The sequence below is a fragment of the Salvelinus alpinus genome, chromosome 26, assembly GCF_045679555.1.
Source record: "Salvelinus alpinus chromosome 26, SLU_Salpinus.1, whole genome shotgun sequence".
Taxonomy (NCBI): domain Eukaryota; kingdom Metazoa; phylum Chordata; class Actinopteri; order Salmoniformes; family Salmonidae; genus Salvelinus; species Salvelinus alpinus.
The window spans coordinates 30,747,107-30,768,014 of NC_092111.1; the positions used below are offsets into that span (position 1 = coordinate 30,747,107).

The window sequence follows — 20,908 nt, forward strand, 5'->3', positions numbered from 1 at the left end:
CTTTCCCACCTGGACAAAGGAACACTTATGTGAGAATGCTATTCATTGACTACAGCTCAGCGTTCAACACCATAGTACCCTCAAAGCTCATCACTAAGCTAAGGATCCTGGGACTAAACACCTCCCTCTGCAACTGGATCCTGGACTTCATGACGGGCCGCCCCCAGGTGGTGAGGGTAGGTAGCAACACATCTGCCACGCTGATCCTCAATACTGGAGCTCCCCAGGGGTGCGTGCTCAGTCCCCTCCTGTACTCCCTGTTCACCCACGACTGCATGGCCAGGCATGACTCCAACACCATCATTAAGTTTGCAGACGACACAACAGTGGTAGGCCTGATCACCGACAACGACGAGACAGCCTATAGGGAGGAAGTCAGAGACCTGGCCGGGTGGTGCCAGAATAACAACCTATCCCTCAACGTAACCAAGACTAAGGAGATTATTGTGGACTACAGGATAAGGAGGACCGAGCACGCCCCCATTCTCTTCGACGGAGCTGTAGATGAGGAGGTTGAGAGCTTCAAGTTCCTTGGTGTCCACATTAACAACAAACTAGAATGGTCCAAACACACCAAGACAGTCGTGAAGAGGGCACGACAAAGCCTATTCCCCCTCAGGAAACTAAAAAGATTTGGCATGGTTCCTGAGATCCTCAAAAGGTTCTACAGCTGCAACATTGAGAGCATCCTGACTGGTTGCATTACTGCCTGGTACGGCATTTGCTCGGCCTCTGACCGCAAGGCACTACAGAGGGTAGTGTGTACGGCCCAGTACATCACTGGGGCTAAGCTGCCTGCCATCCAGGCGGTGTCAGAGGAAGGCCCTAAAAATTGTCAAAGACCCCAGCCACCTTAGTCATAGACTGTTCTCTCTACTACCGCATGGCAAGCGATACCAGAGTGCCAAGTCTAGGACAAAAAGGCTTCTCAACAGTTTTTACCCCCAAGCCATAAGACTCCTGAACAGGTAATCAAATGGCTACCCGGACTATTTGCATTGTGTGCCCCCCCCAACCCCTCTTTTTACGCTGCTGCTACTCTCTGTTTATCATATATGCATAGTCACTTTAACTATACATTCATGTACATACTACCTCAATTGGGCCAACCAACCAGTGCTTCCGCACATTGGCTAACCGGGCTGCATTGTGTCCCACCCACCACCCGCCAACCCCTCTTTTACGATACTGCTACTCTCTGTTCATCATATATGCATAGTCACTTTAACCATATATGCATGTACATACTACCTCAATCAGCCTGACTAACCTGGCCCCAGGTTAAGGGCCTTCTCCCTCTTTCACATCTTGAGCCTGAGCATTTACTAATGAAGTTCTCACATCTTGACTAATCAGTGGGAGAAACTGAATTTTCCAGAGAATTTGCTTAGCTCCCCAGAATTGAGTTTAATTACACAATACTTGTAGAATGAACGGCAATCAAGCCTAATACTGCAACGAGACATGAACAAATACCATTGTGCTGATTCAACACACCAACAATACAGTGAGATTAAAATGACTGAGAGGACGCATTACACCAGATTCCCTCTGGCCCAAGTCAGGGCACAAAACTCCCCGTCAAGTCAAAGAGATCAGGGCAGCTCACCCACCGGAGGGAGGCTTGAGAAACAACCAGACAAATGAGTGGCTTTAAACTTCTGGCCTGCCGCTAATGGGATTGGAGCTGCTTCTGAAGTCTCGGCGTGAGAACAAGGTCAGCGGTCACACACAACCCCGGTGGTCATCAGATCCGGGGCTGCATCCCAAATGGGACCCTATTCCCTGTATATAGTGCACTACTTTTGACCGTAGGCCTGTGGGGTTCTATGGGCCATGATGAAACATATAAAGGGAGGAAGGTACCATTTTGGACGCAGCCCAGGGTTATATGAAATGCTTGAAGGTCGGAGTTTGACAGTTTGGGAATACAGCGTTGTAATAACCAGAACAACTGCATGAAATGAACTTGTCAGCATCACAAGGGAAAGTCCATTGAAACAAGTCCATTGACAAGTAGATTGACTTCACTGACCCTTTTAAAGGATCATCTACTTCCCGTTAGCCGAGGTGTTACTACTGAATGTGTCACGCCCTGACCATAGAGAGCCTTTTTTTCCCTATGGTATAGTAGGTCAAGGCGTGGCTGGGAGTTTTTCTAGTTATTATTTTCTATGTGGGGTTCTAGTTTAGTTTTTCTATGTTGGTGTTTGGTATGATTACCAATTAGAGGCAGCTGCTTATCGTTGTCTCTAATTGAGGATCATATTTAAGTAGCATTTTTTCCACCTGTGTTTTATGGGATATTGTTTTGAGTTAGTGCACGTAGCACCTCTGTAGTCACGGTTCGTTGTTTGTTTCGTTCTTTCTTTGTTTTGTGCGTTTTCAAATAAATATTATGTGGAAACCATATCGCGCTGCAGTTTGGTCCGATAATTATTCCAGCGAACGTGACAGAATGTGCATTTGTTGTGTGTTTCTCGTGTCATGTTATCTGGCACAATATTCCAAGAGTCACTTATCTGACTAATATAAGTGTCTCTAAATAGTTGAATATATTCCCAGTGGAAGATAAGTATTTAACACAACACAGAAAACAACACGCCACAAGAAGAGAAGACGTCTTTGATATTTTTCCGGCTACCACTATACCTTCTCTGATATAACTTTCAGCCTTGTGCCTGCTCAAATCACTTGAAGTATGCGGTTATTCACTGACGAGGCACAGTCTGTTGTGTGTTAATGCTTACAGTATACGAGCACAACCAATGATTTGCATACAATACAACCAGTTGTAAAAAAAAAAAGAACAAAAAAAAGTGTTTCAAACAACAGTTTTCTGTATATGTTCCTCAAAGTTATTGTCTACACACAGCTCAACTGTACTCAGCTCAGACCTGCACAGCATTTTACAACACCAAACAGGACATGCAGTACTGCAACCGTAGGGTTGTCAGATTAAGTTGCCATGGCAGCGACCCTACAACCCCAAAGGTGGGTGGCCCTCATCTTTGATGATACCCCTGCATGGCATGAATGAGATACGTGAATCCCGGTAAGGCTCCAACCCCATCTCCCTGTCAGGCAGACGACACTACAGTAGAACCCCCTTCCATCTCCCTGTCAGGCCAACGACACTACAGTAGAACCCCCTGCCATCTCCCTGTCAGGCAGACGACACTACAGTAGAACCCCCTGCTATCTCCCCATCTCCCTGTCAGGCAGACGACACTACAGTAGAACCCCCTGCCATCTCCCTGTCAGGCAGACGACACTACAGTAGAACCCCCTGCCATCTCCCTGTCAGGCAGACGACACTACAGTAGAACCCCCTTCCATCTCCCTTTCAGGCCAACGACACTACAGTAGAACCCCCTGCCATCTCCCTGTCAGGCAGACGACACTACAGTAGAACCCCCTGCTATCTCCCCATCTCCCTGTCAGGCAGACGACACTACAGTAGAACCCCCTGCCATCTCCCTGTCAGGCAGACGACACTACAGTAGAACCCCCTGCCATCTCCCTGTCAGGCAGACGACACTACAGTAGAACCCCCTGCCATCTCCCTGTCAGGCAGACGACACTACAGTAGAACCCCCTGCCATCTCCCTGTCAGGCAGACGACACTACAGTAGAACCCCCTTCCATCTCCCTGTCAGGCCAACGACACTACAGTAGAACCCCCTGCCATCTCCCTGTCAGGCAGACGACACTACAGTAGAACCCCCTGCTATCTCCCCATCTCCCTGTCAGGCAGACGACACTACAGTAGAACCCCCTGCCATCTCCCTGTCAGGCAGACGACACTACAGTAGAACCCCCTTCCATCTCCCTTTCAGGCCAACGACACTACAGTAGAACCCCCTGCCATCTCCCTGTCAGGCAGACGACACTACAGTAGAACCCCCTGCTATCTCCCCATCTCCCTGTCAGGCAGACGACACTACAGTAGAACCCCCTGCCATCTCCCTGTCAGGCAGACGACACTACAGTAGAACCCCCTGCCATCTCCCTGTCAGGCAGACGACACTACAGTAGAACCCCCTGCCATCTCCCTGTCAGGCAGACGACACTACAGTAGAACCCCCTGCCATCTCCCTGTCAGGCAGACGACACTACAGTAGAACCCCCTTCCATCTCCCTGTCAGGCCAACGACACTACAGTAGAACCCCCTGCCATCTCCCTGTCAGGCAGACGACACTACAGTAGAACCCCCTGCTATCTCCCCATCTCCCTGTCAGGCAGACGACACTACAGTAGAACCCCCTGCCATCTCCCTGTCAGGCAGACGACACTACAGTAGAACCCCCTGCCATCTCCCTGTCAGGCAGACGACACTACAGTAGAACCCCCTGCCATCTCCCTGTCAGGCAGACGACACTACAGTAGAACCCCCTGCCATCTCCCTGTCAGGCAGACGACACTACAGTATAACCCCCTGCCATCTCCCTGTCAGGCAGACGACACTACAGTAGAACCCCCTGCCATCTCCCTGTCAGGCAGATGACACTACAGTAGAACCCCCTGCCATCTCCCTGTCAGGCAGACGACACTACAGTAGAACCCCCTGCCATCTCCCCATCTCCCTGTCAGGCAGATGACCCTACAGTAGAACCCCCTGCCATCTCCCTGTCAGGCAGATGACCCTACAGTAGAACCCCCTGCCATCTCCCCATCTCCCTGTCAGGCAGACGACACTACAGTAGAACCCCCTGCCATCTCCCCATCTCCCTGTCAGGCAGATGACACTACAGTAGAACCCCCTGCCATCTCCCCATCTCCCTGTCAGGCAGATGACACTACAGTAGAACCCCCTGCCATCTCCCTGTCAGGCAGACGACACTACAGTAGAACCCCCTGCCATCTCCCTGTCAGGCAGACGACACTACAGTAGAACCCCCTGCCATCTCCCTGTCAGGCAGACGACACTACAGTAGAACCCCCTGCCATCTCCCTGTCAGGCAGACGACACTACAGTAGAACCCCCTGCCATCTCCCTGTCAGGCAGATGACACTACAGTAGAACCCCCTGCCATCTCCCTGTCAGGCAGACGACACCACAGTAGAACCCCCTGCCATCTCCCTGTCAGGCAGACGACACTACAGTAGAACCCCCTGCCATCTCCCTGTCAGGCAGACGACACTACAGTAGAACCCCCTGCCATCTCCCCATCTCCCTGTCAGGCAGATGACACTACAGTAGAACCCCCTGCCATCTCCTTGTCAGGCAGATGACACTACAGTAGAACCCCCTGCCATCTCCCCATCTCCCTGTCAGGCAGATGACACTACAGTAGAACCCCCTGCCATCTCCTTGTCAGGCAGATGACACTATAGTAGAACCCCCTGCCATCTCCCTGTCAGGCAGATGACACTACAGTAGAACCCCTGCCATCACCCTGTCAGGCAGACGACACTACAGTAGAAACCCCTGCCATCTCCCTGTCAGGCAGACGACACTACAGTAGAACCCCCTGCCATCTCCCCATCTCCCTGTCAGGCAGATGACACTACAGTAGAACCCCCTGCCATCTCCTTGTCAGGCAGATGACACTACAGTAGAACCCCCTGCCATCTCCCTGTCAGGCAGATGACACTACAGTAGAACCCCCTGCCATCTCCCTGTCAGGCAGACGACACTACAGTAGAACCCCCTGCCATCTCCCCATCTCCCTGTCAGGCAGACGACACTACAGTAGAACCCCCTGCCATCTCCCCATCTTCCTGTCAGGCAGACGACACTACAGTAGAACCCCCTGCCATCTCCCCATCTCCCTGTCAGGCAGACGACACTACAGTAGAACCCCCTGCCATCTCCCCATCTCCCTGTCAGGCAGATGAAACTACAGTAGAACCCCCTGCCATCTCCCTGTCAGGCAGACGACACTACAGTAGAACCCCCTGCCATCTCCCTGTCAGGCAGACGACACTACAGTAGAACCCCCTGCCATCTCCCTGTCAGGCAGACGACACTACAGTAGAACCCCCTGCCATCTCCCCATCTCCCTGTCAGGCAGACGACACTACAGTAGAACCCCCTGCCATCTCCCCATCTCCCTGTCAGGCAGATGACACTACAGTAGAACCCCCTGCCATCTCCCTGTCAGGCAGACGACACTACAGTAGAACCCCCTGCCATCTCCCTGTCAGGCAGACGACACTACAGTAGAACCCCCTGCCATCTCCCCATCTCCCTGTCAGGCAGACGACACTACAGTAGAACCCCCTGCCATCTCCCTGTCAGGCAGATGACCCTACAGTAGAACCCCCTGCCATCTCCCCATCTCCCTGTCAGGCAGACGACACTACAGTAGAACCCCCTGCCATCTCCCCATCTCCCTGTCAGGCAGACGACACTACAGTAGAACCCCCTGCCATCTCCCCATCTCCCTGTCAGGCAGATGACCCTACAGTAGAACCCCCTGCCATCTCCCTGTCAGGCAGATGACCCTACAGTAGAACCCCCTGCCATCTCCCCATCTCCCTGTCAGGCAGACGACACTACAGTAGAACCCCCTGCCATCTCCCCATCTCCCTGTCAGGCAGATGACACTACAGTAGAACCCCCTGCCATCTCCCCATCTCCCTGTCAGGCAGATGACACTACAGTAGAACCCACTGCCATCTCCCTGTCAGGCAGATGACACTACAGTAGAACCCCCTGCCATCTCCCTGTCAGGCAGACGACACTACAGTAGAACCCCCTGCCATCTCCCTGTCAGGCAGACGACACTACAGTAGAACCCCCTGCCATCTCCCCATCTCCCTGTCAGGCAGATGACACTACAGTAGAACCCCCTGCCATCTCCTTGTCAGGCAGATGACACTACAGTAGAACCCCCTGCCATCTCCCCATCTCCCTGTCAGGCAGATGACACTACAGTAGAACCCCCTGCCATCTCCTTGTCAGGCAGATGACACTATAGTAGAACCCCCTGCCATCTCCCTGTCAGGCAGATGACACTACAGTAGAACCCCCTGCCATCTCCCTGTCAGGCAGACGACACTACAGTAGAACCCCCTGCCATCTCCCTGTCAGGCAGACGACACTACAGTAGAACCCCCTGCCATCTCCCCATCTCCCTGTCAGGCAGATGACACTACAGTAGAACCCCCTGCCATCTCCTTGTCAGGCAGATGACACTACAGTAGAACCCCCTGCCATCTCCCTGTCAGGCAGATGACACTACAGTAGAACCCCCTGCCATCTCCCTGTCAGGCAGACGACACTACAGTAGAACCCCCTGCCATCTCCCCATCTCCCTGTCAGGCAGACGACACTACAGTAGAACCCCCTGCCATCTCCCCATCTCCCTGTCAGGCAGACGACACTACAGTAGAACCCCCTGCCATCTCCCCATCTCCCTGTCAGGCAGACGACACTACAGTAGAACCCCCTGCCATCTCCCCATCTCCCTGTCAGGCAGACGACACTACAGTAGAACCCCCTGCCATCTCCCCATCTCCCTGTCAGGCAGATGACACTACAGTAGAACCCCCTGCCATCTCCCTGTCAGGCAGACGACACTACAGTAGAACCCCCTGCCATCTCCCCATCTCCCTGTCAGGCAGACGACACTACAGTAGAACCCCCTGCCATCTCCCTGTCAGGCAGATGACCCTACAGTAGAACCCCCTGCCATCTCCCCATCTCCCTGTCAGGCAGACGACACTACAGTAGAACCCCCTGCCATCTCCCCATCTCCCTGTCAGGCAGATGACCCTACAGTAGAACCCCCTGCCATCTCCCCATCTCCCTGTCAGGCAGACGACACTACAGTAGAACCCCCTGCCATCTCCCCATCTCCCTGTCAGGCAGATGACACTACAGTAGAACCCCCTGCCATCTCCCCATCTCCCTGTCAGGCAGATGACACTACAGTAGAACCCACTGCCATCTCCCTGTCAGGCAGATGACACTACAGTAGAACCCCCTGCCATCTCCCTGTCAGGCAGACGACACTACAGTAGAACCCCCTGCCATCTCCCTGTCAGGCAGACGACACTACAGTAGAACCCCCTGCCATCTCCCCATCTCCCTGTCAGGCAGATGACACTACAGTAGAACCCCCTGCCATCTCCTTGTCAGGCAGATGACACTACAGTAGAACCCCCTGCCATCTCCCCATCTCCCTGTCAGGCAGATGACACTACAGTAGAACCCCCTGCCATCTCCTTGTCAGGCAGATGACACTATAGTAGAACCCCCTGCCATCTCCCTGTCAGGCAGATGACACTACAGTAGAACCCCCTGCCATCTCCCTGTCAGGCAGACGACACTACAGTAGAACCCCCTGCCATCTCCCTGTCAGGCAGACGACACTACAGTAGAACCCCCTGCCATCTCCCCATCTCCCTGTCAGGCAGATGACACTACAGTAGAACCCCCTGCCATCTCCTTGTCAGGCAGATGACACTACAGTAGAACCCCCTGCCATCTCCCTGTCAGGCAGATGACACTACAGTAGAACCCCCTGCCATCTCCCTGTCAGGCAGACGACACTACAGTAGAACCCCCTGCCATCTCCCCATCTCCCTGTCAGGCAGACGACACTACAGTAGAACCCCCTGCCATCTCCCCATCTCCCTGTCAGGCAGACGACACTACAGTAGAACCCCCTGCCATCTCCCCATCTCCCTGTCAGGCAGACGACACTACAGTAGAACCCCCTGCCATCTCCCCATCTCCCTGTCAGGCAGACGACACTACAGTAGAACCCCCTGCCATCTCCCCATCTCCCTGTCAGGCAGATGACACTACAGTAGAACCCCCTGCCATCTCCCTGTCAGGCTGACGACACTACAGTAGAACCCCCTGCCATCTCCCCATCTCCCTGTCAGGCAGACGACACTACAGTAGAACCCCCTGCCATCTCCCTGTCAGGCAGATGACCCTACAGTAGAACCCCCTGCCATCTCCCCATCTCCCTGTCAGGCAGACGACACTACAGTAGAACCCCCTGCCATCTCCCCATCTCCCTGTCAGGCAGACGACACTACAGTAGAACCCCCTGCCATCTCCCCATCTCCCTGTCAGGCAGATGACCCTACAGTAGAACCCCCTGCCATCTCCCTGTCAGGCAGATGACCCTACAGTAGAACCCCCTGCCATCTCCCCATCTCCCTGTCAGGCAGACGACACTACAGTAGAACCCCCTGCCATCTCCCCATCTCCCTGTCAGGCAGATGACACTACAGTAGAACCCCCTGCCATCTCCCCATCTCCCTGTCAGGCAGATGACACTACAGTAGAACCCCCTGCCATCTCCCCCTCCCTGTCAGGCAGATGACACTAGAGTAGAACCCCCTGCCATCTCCCTGTCAGGCAGACGACACTACAGTAGAACCCCCTGCCATCTCCCTGTCAGGCAGATGACCCTACAGTAGAAAGCCCTGCTATCTCCCCATCTCCCTGTCAGGCAGACGACACTAGAGTAGAACCCCCTGCCATCTCCCTGTCAGGCAGATGACACTACAGTAGAACCCCCTGCCATCTCCCTGTCAGGCAGATGACCCTACAGTAGAAAGCCCTGCCATCTACCCATCTCCCTGTCAGGCAGACGACACTACAGTAGAACCCCCTGCCATCTCCCTGTCAGGCAGACGACACTAGAGTAGAACCCCCTGCCATCTCCCTGTCAGGCAGATGACACTACAGTAGAACCCCCTGCCATCTCCCTGTCAGGCAGACGACACTAGAGTAGAACCCCCTGCCATCTCCCTGTCAGGCAGATGACACTACAGTAGAACCCCCTGCCATCTCCCTGTCAGGCAGATGACACTACAGTAGAACCCCCTGCCATCTCCCTGTCAGGCAGATGACACTACAGTAGAACCCCCTGCCATCTCCCTGTCAGGCAGATGACACTACAGTAGAACCCCCTGCCATCTCCCTGTCAGGCAGATGACACTACAGTAGAACCCCCTGCCATCTCCCTGTCAGGCAGATGACACTACAGTAGAACCCCCTGCCATCTCCCCATCTCCCTGTCAGGCAGACGACACTACAGTAGAACTCCCTGCCATCTCCCCATCTCCCTGTCAGGCAGACGACACTACAGTAGAAAGCCCTGCTATCTCCCCATCTCCCTGTCAGGCAGACGACACTACAGTAGAACCCCCTGCCATCTCCCTGTCAGGCAGACGACACTACAGTAGAACCCCCTGCCATCTCCCTGTCAGGCAGACGACACTACAGTAGAACCCCCTGCCATCTCGCTGTCAGGCAGATGACACTACAGTAGAACCCCCTGCCATCTCCCTGTCAGGCAGATGACACTACAGTAGAACCCCCTGCCATCTCCCTGTCAGGCAGACGACACTACAGTAGAACTCCCTGCCATCTCCCTGTCAGGCAGACGACACTACAGTAGAACTCCCTGCCATCTCCCCATCTCCCTGTCAGGCAGACGACACTACAGTAGAAAGCCCTGCTATCTCCCCATCTCCCTGTCAGGCAGACGACACTAGAGTAGAACCCCCTGCCATCTCCCTGTCAGGCAGATGACACTACAGTAGAACCCCCTGCCATCTCCCTGTCAGCCAGATGACCCTACAGTAGAAAGCCCTGCCATCTACCCATCTCCCTGTCAGGCAGACGACACTACAGTAGAACCCCCTGCCATCTCCCTGTCAGGCAGACGACACTAGAGTAGAACCCCCTGCCATCTCCCTGTCAGGCAGACGACACTAGAGTAGAACCCCCTGCCATCTCCCTGTCAGGCAGATGACACTACAGTAGAACCCCCTGCCATCTCCCTGTCAGGCAGATGACACTACAGTAGAACCCCCTGCCATCTCCCTGTCAGGCAGATGACACTACAGTAGAACCCCCTGCCATCTCCCTGTCAGGCAGATGACACTACAGTAGAACCCCCTGCCATCTCCCTGTCAGGCAGATGACACTACAGTAGAACCCCCTGCCATCTCCCTGTCAGGCAGATGACACTACAGTAGAACCCCCTGCCATCTCCCCATCTCCCTGTCAGGCAGACGACACTACAGTAGAACTCCCTGCCATCTCCCCATCTCCCTGTCAGGCAGACGACACTACAGTAGAAAGCCCTGCTATCTCCCCATCTCCCTGTCAGGCAGACGACACTACAGTAGAACCCCCTGCCATCTCCCTGTCAGGCAGACGACACTACAGTAGAACCCCCTGCCATCTCCCTGTCAGGCAGACGACACTACAGTAGAACCCCCTGCCATCTCCCTGTCAGGCAGATGACACTACAGTAGAACCCCCTGCCATCTCCCTGTCAGGCAGATGACACTACAGTAGAACCCCCTGCCATCTCCCTGTCAGGCAGACGACACTACAGTAGAACTCCCTGCCATCTCCCTGTCAGGCAGACGACACTACAGTAGAACTCCCTGCCATCTCCCCATCTCCCTGTCAGGCAGACGACACTACAGTAGAAAGCCCTGCTATCTCCCCATCTCCCTGTCAGGCAGACGACACTACAGTAGAAAGCCCTGCTATCCACTGGTATTATTACAGAGACGACTTGGCTAATGTCTTTATCTGACGACTTCAAACATGAAGCCTGGGGTTGACATGAAAGACTAGTGTTTAGCTGGGCCTGCCTGTCAGCCTGCATGTGTGTGTGGAAACACAACCCAGAACCACGTGTTAGAGGTGACATCATCGTCCTCAGACTCCTCAGAACCACGTGTTAGAGGTGACATCATCATCCTCAGACTTCTGAACCACGTGTTAGAGGTGACATCATCATCCGCAGACTCCAGAACCACTGTTCCTGGATGGTTGGGAGAAGTTGCTCTCGGAGGATGTGTTGGTACCATTCTTAATTTTTGGCTGTGTTCTTATACAAAATTGTGAGTGAGCCCACTCCCTTGGCTGAGAAGCAACCCCACACATGAATGGTCTCAGGATGCTTTAGTGTTGGCATGACACAGGACTGATGGTAGCGCTCACCTTGTCTTCTCCGGACAAGCTTTTTTCCAGATGCCCCAAACAATCGGAAAATCTGAGAAAATGACTTTACCCCAGTCCTCAGCAGTCCAATCCCTGTACCTTTTGCAGAATACCAGTTTGTCCCTGCTGTATTTCCTGGATGAGAAGTGGCTTCTTTGCAGCCCTTCTTGACACCAGGCCATCCTCCAAAAGTCTTCGCCTCACTGTGCGTGCAGATGCACTTACACCTGCCTGCTGCCATTCCTGAGCAAGCTCTGTACTGGTGGTGCCCCGATCCTGCAGCTGAATCAACTTTAGGAGACACAACAACAATTGAACCGCTGTCCTTGAAGTTCTTGATGATACGATAAATGGTTGATTTAGGTGCAATCTTACTGGCAGCAATATCCTTGCCTGTGAAGCAAAGTAATGATGACGGCACGTGTTTCCTTGCAGGTAACCATGGTCGACAGTGGAAGAACAATGATTCCAAGCACCACCCTCCTTTTGAAGCTTCCAGTCTGTTATTCAAACTCAATCAGCATGACAGAGTGATCTCCAGCCTTGTCCTCGTCAACACTCACACCTGTGTTAACGAGAGAATCACTGACATGATGTCAGCTGGTCCTTTTGTGGCAGGGCTGAAATGCAGTGGGAATGTTTTTTGGGGATTCAGTTCTTTTGCATGGCCAAGAGGGACTTTGCAATTAATTGCAATTCATCTGATCACTCTTCATAACATTCTGGAGTATATGCATATTGACATCATACGAACTGAGGCAGCAGACTTTGTGAAAATTAATATTTGTGTCATTCTCAAAACTTTTGGCCATGACTGTACATAAACATTTAATGAAACCTCTATCGCTTTCAACACCTCCCCACTTTCCTCTTCGCCCCTCCTCTCCTCTCAGCGGGGGATGAACCTCTGCCAGGATCCAAGTGGGCCACTTGTAGGCCTCTCAGTCTCCCTCGCTGTCTATCTTTCTCTCTGTCTCTGTATCTGTCTCAGTATCTCTGTCTCTCTCTGTCTCAGTATCTCTGTCTCCCCTCTCTGTCTCCCTCTCTCTCTGTCTCCCTCTCTCTCAGTCTCCCTCGCTGTCTATCTTTCTCTCTGTCTCTGTCTCTGTATCTGTCTCAGTATCTCTGTCTCTCTCTGTCTCAGTATCTCTGTCTCCCTCGCTGTCTATCTTTCTCTCTGTCTCTGTCTGTATCTGTCTCAGTATCTCTGTCTCTCTCTGTCTCAGTATCTCTGTCTCCCCTCTCTGTCTCTCTCTCTCTCTGTCTCCCCTCTCTGTCTCCATCTCTCTCTCTCTGTCTCCCCTCTCTGTCTCCCTCTCTCTCTCTCTCTCTCTCTCTCCCTCTCTCTCTCTCTGGCTCAGTAGCTCTCTCTCTGTCTCCCTCTCTCTCTCTGGCTCAGTAGCTCTCTCTCTCCCTCTCTCTCTCTCTCTGTCTCCCCCTCTCTCAGTGTTGTAACAATGTACAAATGGTTAAAGTACACAAGGGAAAATAAATAAGCATAAATATGGGTTGTATTTACAATGGTGTTTGTTCTTCACTGGTTGCCCTTTTCTTGTGGCAACAGGTCACAAATCTTGCTGCTGTGATGGCACACTGTGGAATTTCACCCAGTAGATATGGGAGTTGATCAAAATTGGGTTTGTTTTCGAATTCTTTGTGGATCTGTATAATCTGAGGGAAATATGTGTCTCTAATATGGTCATACATTGGGCAGGAGGTTAGGAAGTGCAGCTCAGTTTCCACCTCATTTTGTGGGCAGTGTGCACATAGCCTGTCTTCTCTTGAGAGCCATGTCTGCCTACGGCGGCCTTTCTCAATAGCAAGGCTATGCTCACTGAGTCTGTACATAGTCAAAGCTTTCCTTAAGTTTGGGTCAGTCACAGTGGTCAGGTATTCTGCCACTGTGTACTCTCTGTTTAGGGCCAAATATCATTCTAGTTTGCTCTGTTTTTTTGTTAATTATTTCCAATGTGTCAAGTAATTATCTTTTTGTTTTCTCATGAAAGAAGCTTGGGTCTAATTGTGCTGCTGTCCTGGGGCTCTGTGGGGTGTGTTTGTGTTTGTGAACAGAGCCACAGGACCAGCTTGCTTAGGGGACTCTTCTCCAGGTTCATCTCTCTGTAGGTGATGGCTTTGTTATGGAAGGTTTGGGAATCACTTATTTTTCGGTTGTTGTAGAATTTAGCTGCTCTTTTCTGGATTTTGATAATTAGTGGGTATTGGCCTAATTCTGCTCTGCATGCATTATTTGGTGTTCTACGTTGTACACAGAGGATATTTTTGCAGAAATCTGCATGCAGAGTCTCAATTTGGTGTTTGTCCCATTTTGTGAAATCTTGGTTGGTGAGCAGACCCCAGACCTCACAACCATCTCTCTCTCTCCGTCTCAGTGTCTCTGTCTCCCCCCCCCTCTCTCTCTCTCTCTCTCTCTCTCTCTCTCTCGCCGTGCCCCTCTTTACAATCAATTAGGTGACAGGCCATGGAAGGAATGGGAGGATGAAAGAGGAAAGATAATACTTCTCTGAATTATTTATCCCTTTCGGACAATCTCTCCCCCTGTCCACCTTCCTCTCTCTCCCCCCCTTTCTTCATCCGTTTCCCCATCTGCCCCCCTCCATCACACTGTTCCAGTGCAGCGTTGGCCAGAGTTCACAGTGATTGAGCCTTAGTCCTGAGGGAGTGGTTTGCTGATTTGCTGTCCTCCATCACACGGCTGCTGTGTAGGCCTACGTGGCGTTCCACACTACCCCCCCATCGGCATCAGATCTGAGCTCCACTAAAGGCCAGAGGACCATCACTCGGACATTACTGAGGAAACTGACTGGGGACATTTTTGACATCGGGGTCGAAATGATCGATTGACCAGTAAAGGGAATAGGAATAGAGAGAGTGTGTAGCTGAGAGCGAGAGAGATAAAGAAAGAGAGAGAGAGAAAGAGGGGAGGCTATGAAAAGAGCGAGGGAAAGAGAGTAAGAGAAAGAAAGTGGTGGTGGGCAGAGTTAAAGACAGACAAACAAAGGGGAGAGATAAATGGCCAGAGACAGACAGAGAGAAAAGAGGATGATTGCCAGAACTGGACAAGAACCTGACACCCTCAGCACACAGGGGGACAAACACCTACCTGGAGGTGACAGCATTCCCTCCCCCATATGCCCCCCTAGGCACAACTATGACAACATAACCAACAAAAACGGGTCACAACTCCTGCAGCTCTGTCGCACGCTGGGTATGTACATAGTCAATGGTAGGCTTCGAGGGGACTCCTATGGTAGGTTCACCTATAGCTCATCTCTTGGCAGTAGCACTGTAGACTACTTTATCACTGACCTCAACCCAGAGTCTCTCAGAGCGTTCACAGTCAGCCCACTGACACCCCTATCAGACCACAGCAAAATCACAGTCTACTTGAACAGAGCAATACTCAATCACGAGGCATCAAAGCCAAAGGAACTGAGTAACATTAAGAAATGCTATAGATGGAAGGAATGCAGTTTGGAAATCTACCAAAAAACAATTAGACAACAGCAAATTCAATCCCTTTTAGACAACTTCCTGGGTAAAACGTTCCACTGCAATAGTGAAGGTGTAAACTTGGCAGTAGAAAATCTTAACAGTATATTTGACCTCTCAGCTTCCCTATCAAACCTAAAAATCTCAAATAGAAAACCGAAGAAAATGAACAACAATGACAAATGGTTTGATGACGAATGCAAAAATCTAAGAAATAAATTGAGAAACCTGTCCAACCAAAAACATAGAGACCCGGAAAACCTGAGTCTACGCCTTCACTATGGTGAATCACTAAAACAATACAGAAATACACTACGGAAAAAGAAGGAACAGCACGTCAGAAATCAGCTCAATGTAATTGAAGAATCCATAGACTCTAACCACTTCTGGGAAAATTGGAAAACACTAAACAAACAACAACACGAAGAATTATCTATCCAAAATGGAGATGTATGGGTAAACCACTTCTCCAATCTTTTGGCTCTATAACAAAGAATAAAGAGCAAAAACATATACATGATCAAATACAAATCCTTGAATCAACTATTAAAGACTACCAGAACCCACTGGATTCTCCAATTACCTTGAACGAGTTACAGGACAAAATAAAAACCCTCCAACCCAAAAAGGCCTGTGGTGTTGATGGTATCCTTAATGAAATTATCAAATATACAGACAACAAATTCCAATTGGCTATACTAAAACTCTTTAACATCGTCCTTAGCGTTGGCATCTTCCCCAATATTTGGAACCAAGGACTGATCACCCCAATCCACAAAAGTGGAGACAAATTCGACCCCAATAACTACCGTGGAATATGCGTCAACAGTAACCTTGGGAAAATACTCTGCATTATCATTAACAGCAGACTCGTACATTTCCTCAATGAAAACAATGTACTGAGCAAATGTCAAATTGGCTTTTTACCAAATTACCGTACAACAGACCATGTATTCACCCTACACACCCTAATTGACAACCAAACAAACCAAAACAAAGGCAAAGTCTTCTCATGCTTTGTTGATTTCAAAAAAGCCTTCGACTCAATTTGGCATGAGGGTCTGCTATACAAATTGATGGAAAGTGGTGTTGGGGGAAAAACATACGACATTATAAAATCCATGTACACAAACAACAAGTGTGCGGTTAAAATTGGCAAAAAACACACACATTTCTTCACACAGGGTCGTGGGGTGAGACAGGGATGCAGCTTAAGCCCCACCCTCTTCAACATATATATCAACGAATTGGCGAGGGCATTAGAACAGTCTGCAGCACCTGGCCTCACCCTACTAGAATCCGAAGTCAAATGTCTACTGTTTGCTGATGATCTGGTGCTTCTGTCACCAACCAAGGAGGGCCTACAGCAGCACCTAGATCTTCTGCACAGATTCTGTCAGACCTGGGCCCTGACAGTAAATCTCAGTAAGACCAAAATAATGGTGTTCCAAAAAAGGTCCAGTCGCCAGGACCACAAATTCCATCTAGACACCGTTGCCCTAGAGCACACAAAAAACTATACATACCTCGGCCTAAACCTCAGCACCACAGGTAACTTCCACAAAGCTGTGAACGATCTGAGAGACAAGGCAAGAAGGGCATTCTATGCCATCAAAAGGAACATAAATTTCAACATACCAATTAGGATCTGGCTAAAAATACTTGAATCAGTCATAGAGCCCATTGCCCTTTATGGTTGTGAGGTCTGGGGTCCGCTCACCAACCAAGATTTCACAAAATGGGACAAACACCAAATTGAGACTCTGCATGCAGAATTCTGCAAAAATATCCTCCGTGTACAACGTAGAACACCAAATAATGCATGCAGAGCAGAATTAGGCCGATACCCACTAATTATCAAAATCCAGAAAAGAGCCGTTAAATTCTACAACCACCTAAAAGGAAGCGATTCCCAAACCTTCCATAACAAAGCAATCACCTACAGAGAGATGAACCTGGAGAAGAGTCCCCTAAGCAAGCTGGTCCTGGGGCTCTGTTCACAAACACACCCCACAGAGCCCCAGGACAACAGCACAATTAGACCCAACCAAATCATGAGAAAACAAAAAGATAATTACTTGACACATTGGAAAGAATTAACAAACAAACAGAGCAAACTAGAATGCTATTTGGCCCTAAACAGAGAGTACACAGTGGCAGAATACCTGACCACTGTGACTGACCCAAACTTAAGGAAAGCTTTGACTATGTACAGACTCAGTGAGCATAGCCTTGCTATTGAGAAAGGCCGCCGTAGGCAGACATGGCTCTCAAGAGAAGACAGGCTATGTGCTCACTGCCCACAAAATGAGGTGGAAACTGAGCTGCACTTCCTAACCTCCTGCCCAATGTATGACCATATTAGAGACACATATTTCCCTCAGATCACACAGATCCACAAAGAATTCGAAAACAAATCCAATTTTGATAAACTCCCATATCTACTGGGTGAAATTCCACAGTGTGCCATCACAGCAGCAAGATTTGTGACCTGTTGCCACAAGAAAAGGGCAACCAGTGAAGAACAAACACCATTGTAAATACAACCCATATTTATGTTTATTTATTTTAACTTGTGTGCTTTAACCATTTGTACATTGTTACAACACTGTATATATATAATATGACATTTGTCATGTCTTTATTGTTTTGAAACTTCTGTATGTGTAATGTTTACTGTTAATTTTTATTGTTTATTTCACTTTTGTATATTATCTACCTCACTTGCTTTGGCAATGTTAACACATGTTTCCCATGCCAATAAAGCCCCTTGAATTGAATTGAATTGAATTGAGTGAGAGAAAGAGATGAAGTCTGTGAGGTCTCATCACACACCTGCTGACATGGCTTTAATCTCAGGGCCAAGACACAGGCCATCGAGGCCACCAGAGCACTGAGCAGCCCTCTAACCAAAACAGCACAGGGAACTTAAGACATCTAATGCGCATTCCTTTCTCAAATATATAAATATTTAATCTCCTCTGCATAGTGGCCATATCCGAATACCCATAGTAGCATACTATATACTGTGCCTTCAGAAAGTATTCACACCCCTTGACTTATTCTAGATTTTGTTGTATTACAGCTTGAATTCAAAATGGATTACATTTAAAAAATGTCCTCACCCATCTACACACAATACCCCACAATGACAAAGTGAAAACATGTTTTTAGACAATTTTTTGAAAATGAAAAACAGAAATATCTCATTTACTTAACTATTCACACCCCTATAAAGCCAATACTTTGTAGAAGCACCATTGGCATTGATTACAGCTGTGAGTCTTTCTGGATAAGTCTTTAAGAGCTTTCCACACCTGGATTGTTCAACATTTGCCCATTATTCTTCTCAAAATTCTTCAAGCTCTGTCAAATTGGTTGTTGATGTTTACTAGACAACCATTTTCAGGTCTTGCCATAGATTTTCAAGTAGATTTAAGTCAAAACTGTAACTTGGCTACTCAGGAACATTCACTGTCTTCTTGGTAAGCAACTCCAGTGTATATTTGGCCTTGTGTTTTAGGTTATTGTCCTGCTGAAAGGGGAATTCATCTCCCAGTGTCTGGCGGAAAGCAGACTGAACAAGGTTTTCCTCTAGGATCTTGTCTGTGCTTAGCTCCATTCTGTTTCTGTTTTATCCTGAAAAACTCCAGTCTTTAACGATTACAAGCACACCTCAAAAATGATGCAGCCACTACTATGCTTGAAAATATGGAGAGTGGTACTCAATATTGTGTTGTATTAGATTTGCCCCAAACATAACACTGTATTCCAGACAAAAAGTTAATTGCTTTGCTATATTTTTTCCAGTATTACTTTAGTGCTTTGTTGCAAACAGGATTCATGTTTTGGAATATTTTCATTCTGTACAGGCTTCCTTATTTTTACTCTGTCAATTAGGTTAGTATTGTGGAGTAACTACAATGTTGTTGATCCATCCTCATTTTTCTCTTATCACAGCCATTCAACTCTGTAACTGTTTTCAAGTCACCTTTGGCCTCATGGTGAAATCCCTGAGCGGCTTCCTTCCTCTCTGGCAACTGAGTTAGGAAGGACACCGGTATCTTTGTAGTGACTGGGTATATTGATACACCATCCAAAATGTAATTAATAACTTCACCATGCTCAAAGGAATATTCAATGTCTGCTTTTCTATTTTTACCAATAGGTGCCCTTCTTTGCGAAGCATTGGAAAACCTCCCTGGTCTTTGTGGTTGAATCTGTGTTTGAAATGCACTGCTTGATTGAGGGACCTTATTGATAATTGTGTGTGTGGGGTACAGAGATTAGATACTGATTTAAAAAGGGGTGTGAATACTTTCTGAAGGCACTGTACTTAAACTGCATACTATTTACTCATCGTCGCATACTACTATTTAGCACATAGTGTTAAGTAAGAAGTGTGCAGTATGCCACTCCCACAATGCAGTAGCAGCTCCTGATTGGATGAGTAGGTCCTGATTGGATGAGTAGAATTTACAAATTCAGGAGACATATGCATCGCATTAACCCGCCTGATAATAGCTCACTACCAATTTGATTAATTTCTCTAAACTCTGAATAGAATAAGAATGGAGTTATAGGCCTACTCAGGCTGGTTATAGGCAGACTATCTCATTCAACCTAATGGAGTTATAGGCCTACTTAGGCTGGTTATAGGCAGACTATCTCATTCAACCTAATGGAGTTATAGGCCTACTCAGGCTGGTTATAGACAGACTATCTCATTCAACCTAATGGAGTTATAGGCCTACTCAGGCTGGTTATAGACAGACTATCTCATTCAACCTAATGGAGTTATAGGCCTACTCAGGCTGGTTATAGGCAGACTATCTCATTCAACCTAATGGAGTTATAGGCCTACTCAGGCTGGTTATAGACAGACTATCTCATTCAACCTAATGGAGTTATAGGCCTACTCAGGCTGGTTATAGGCAGACTATCTCATTCAACCTAATGGAGTTATAGGCCTACTCAGGCTGGTTATAGGCAGACTATCTCATTCAACCTAATTGAGTTATAGGCCTACTTAGGCTGGTTATAGGCAAACTATCTCATTCAACCTAATGGAGTTATAGGCCTACTCAGGCTGGTTATAGGCAGACTATCTCATTCAACCTAATGGAGTTATAGGCCTACTCAGGCTGGTTATAGGCAGACTATCTCATTCAACCTAATGGAGTTATAGGCCTACTCAGGCTGGTTATAGGCAGACTATCTCATTCAACCTAATGGAGTTATAGGCCTACTCAGGCTGGTTATAGGCAGACTATCTCATTCAACCTAATGGAGTTATAGGCCTACTCAGGCTGGTTATAGGCAGACTATCTCATTCAACCTAATGTAGTTATAGGCCTACTCAGGCTGGTTATAGGCAGACTATCTCATTCAACCTAATGGAGTTATAGGCCTACTCAGGCTGGTTATAGACAGACTATCACATTCAACCTAATGGAGTT

General features: G+C 49.0%; 1 protein-coding gene across 4 annotated transcripts in view; it reads right to left on the reverse strand.

The window, feature by feature from the left end:
- The window catches only part of LOC139555148 (potassium voltage-gated channel subfamily KQT member 4-like), a 145,160-nt gene that overhangs the window by 90,227 nt on the left and 34,025 nt on the right, over positions 1-20,908 (reverse strand). The window lies entirely within an intron of this gene.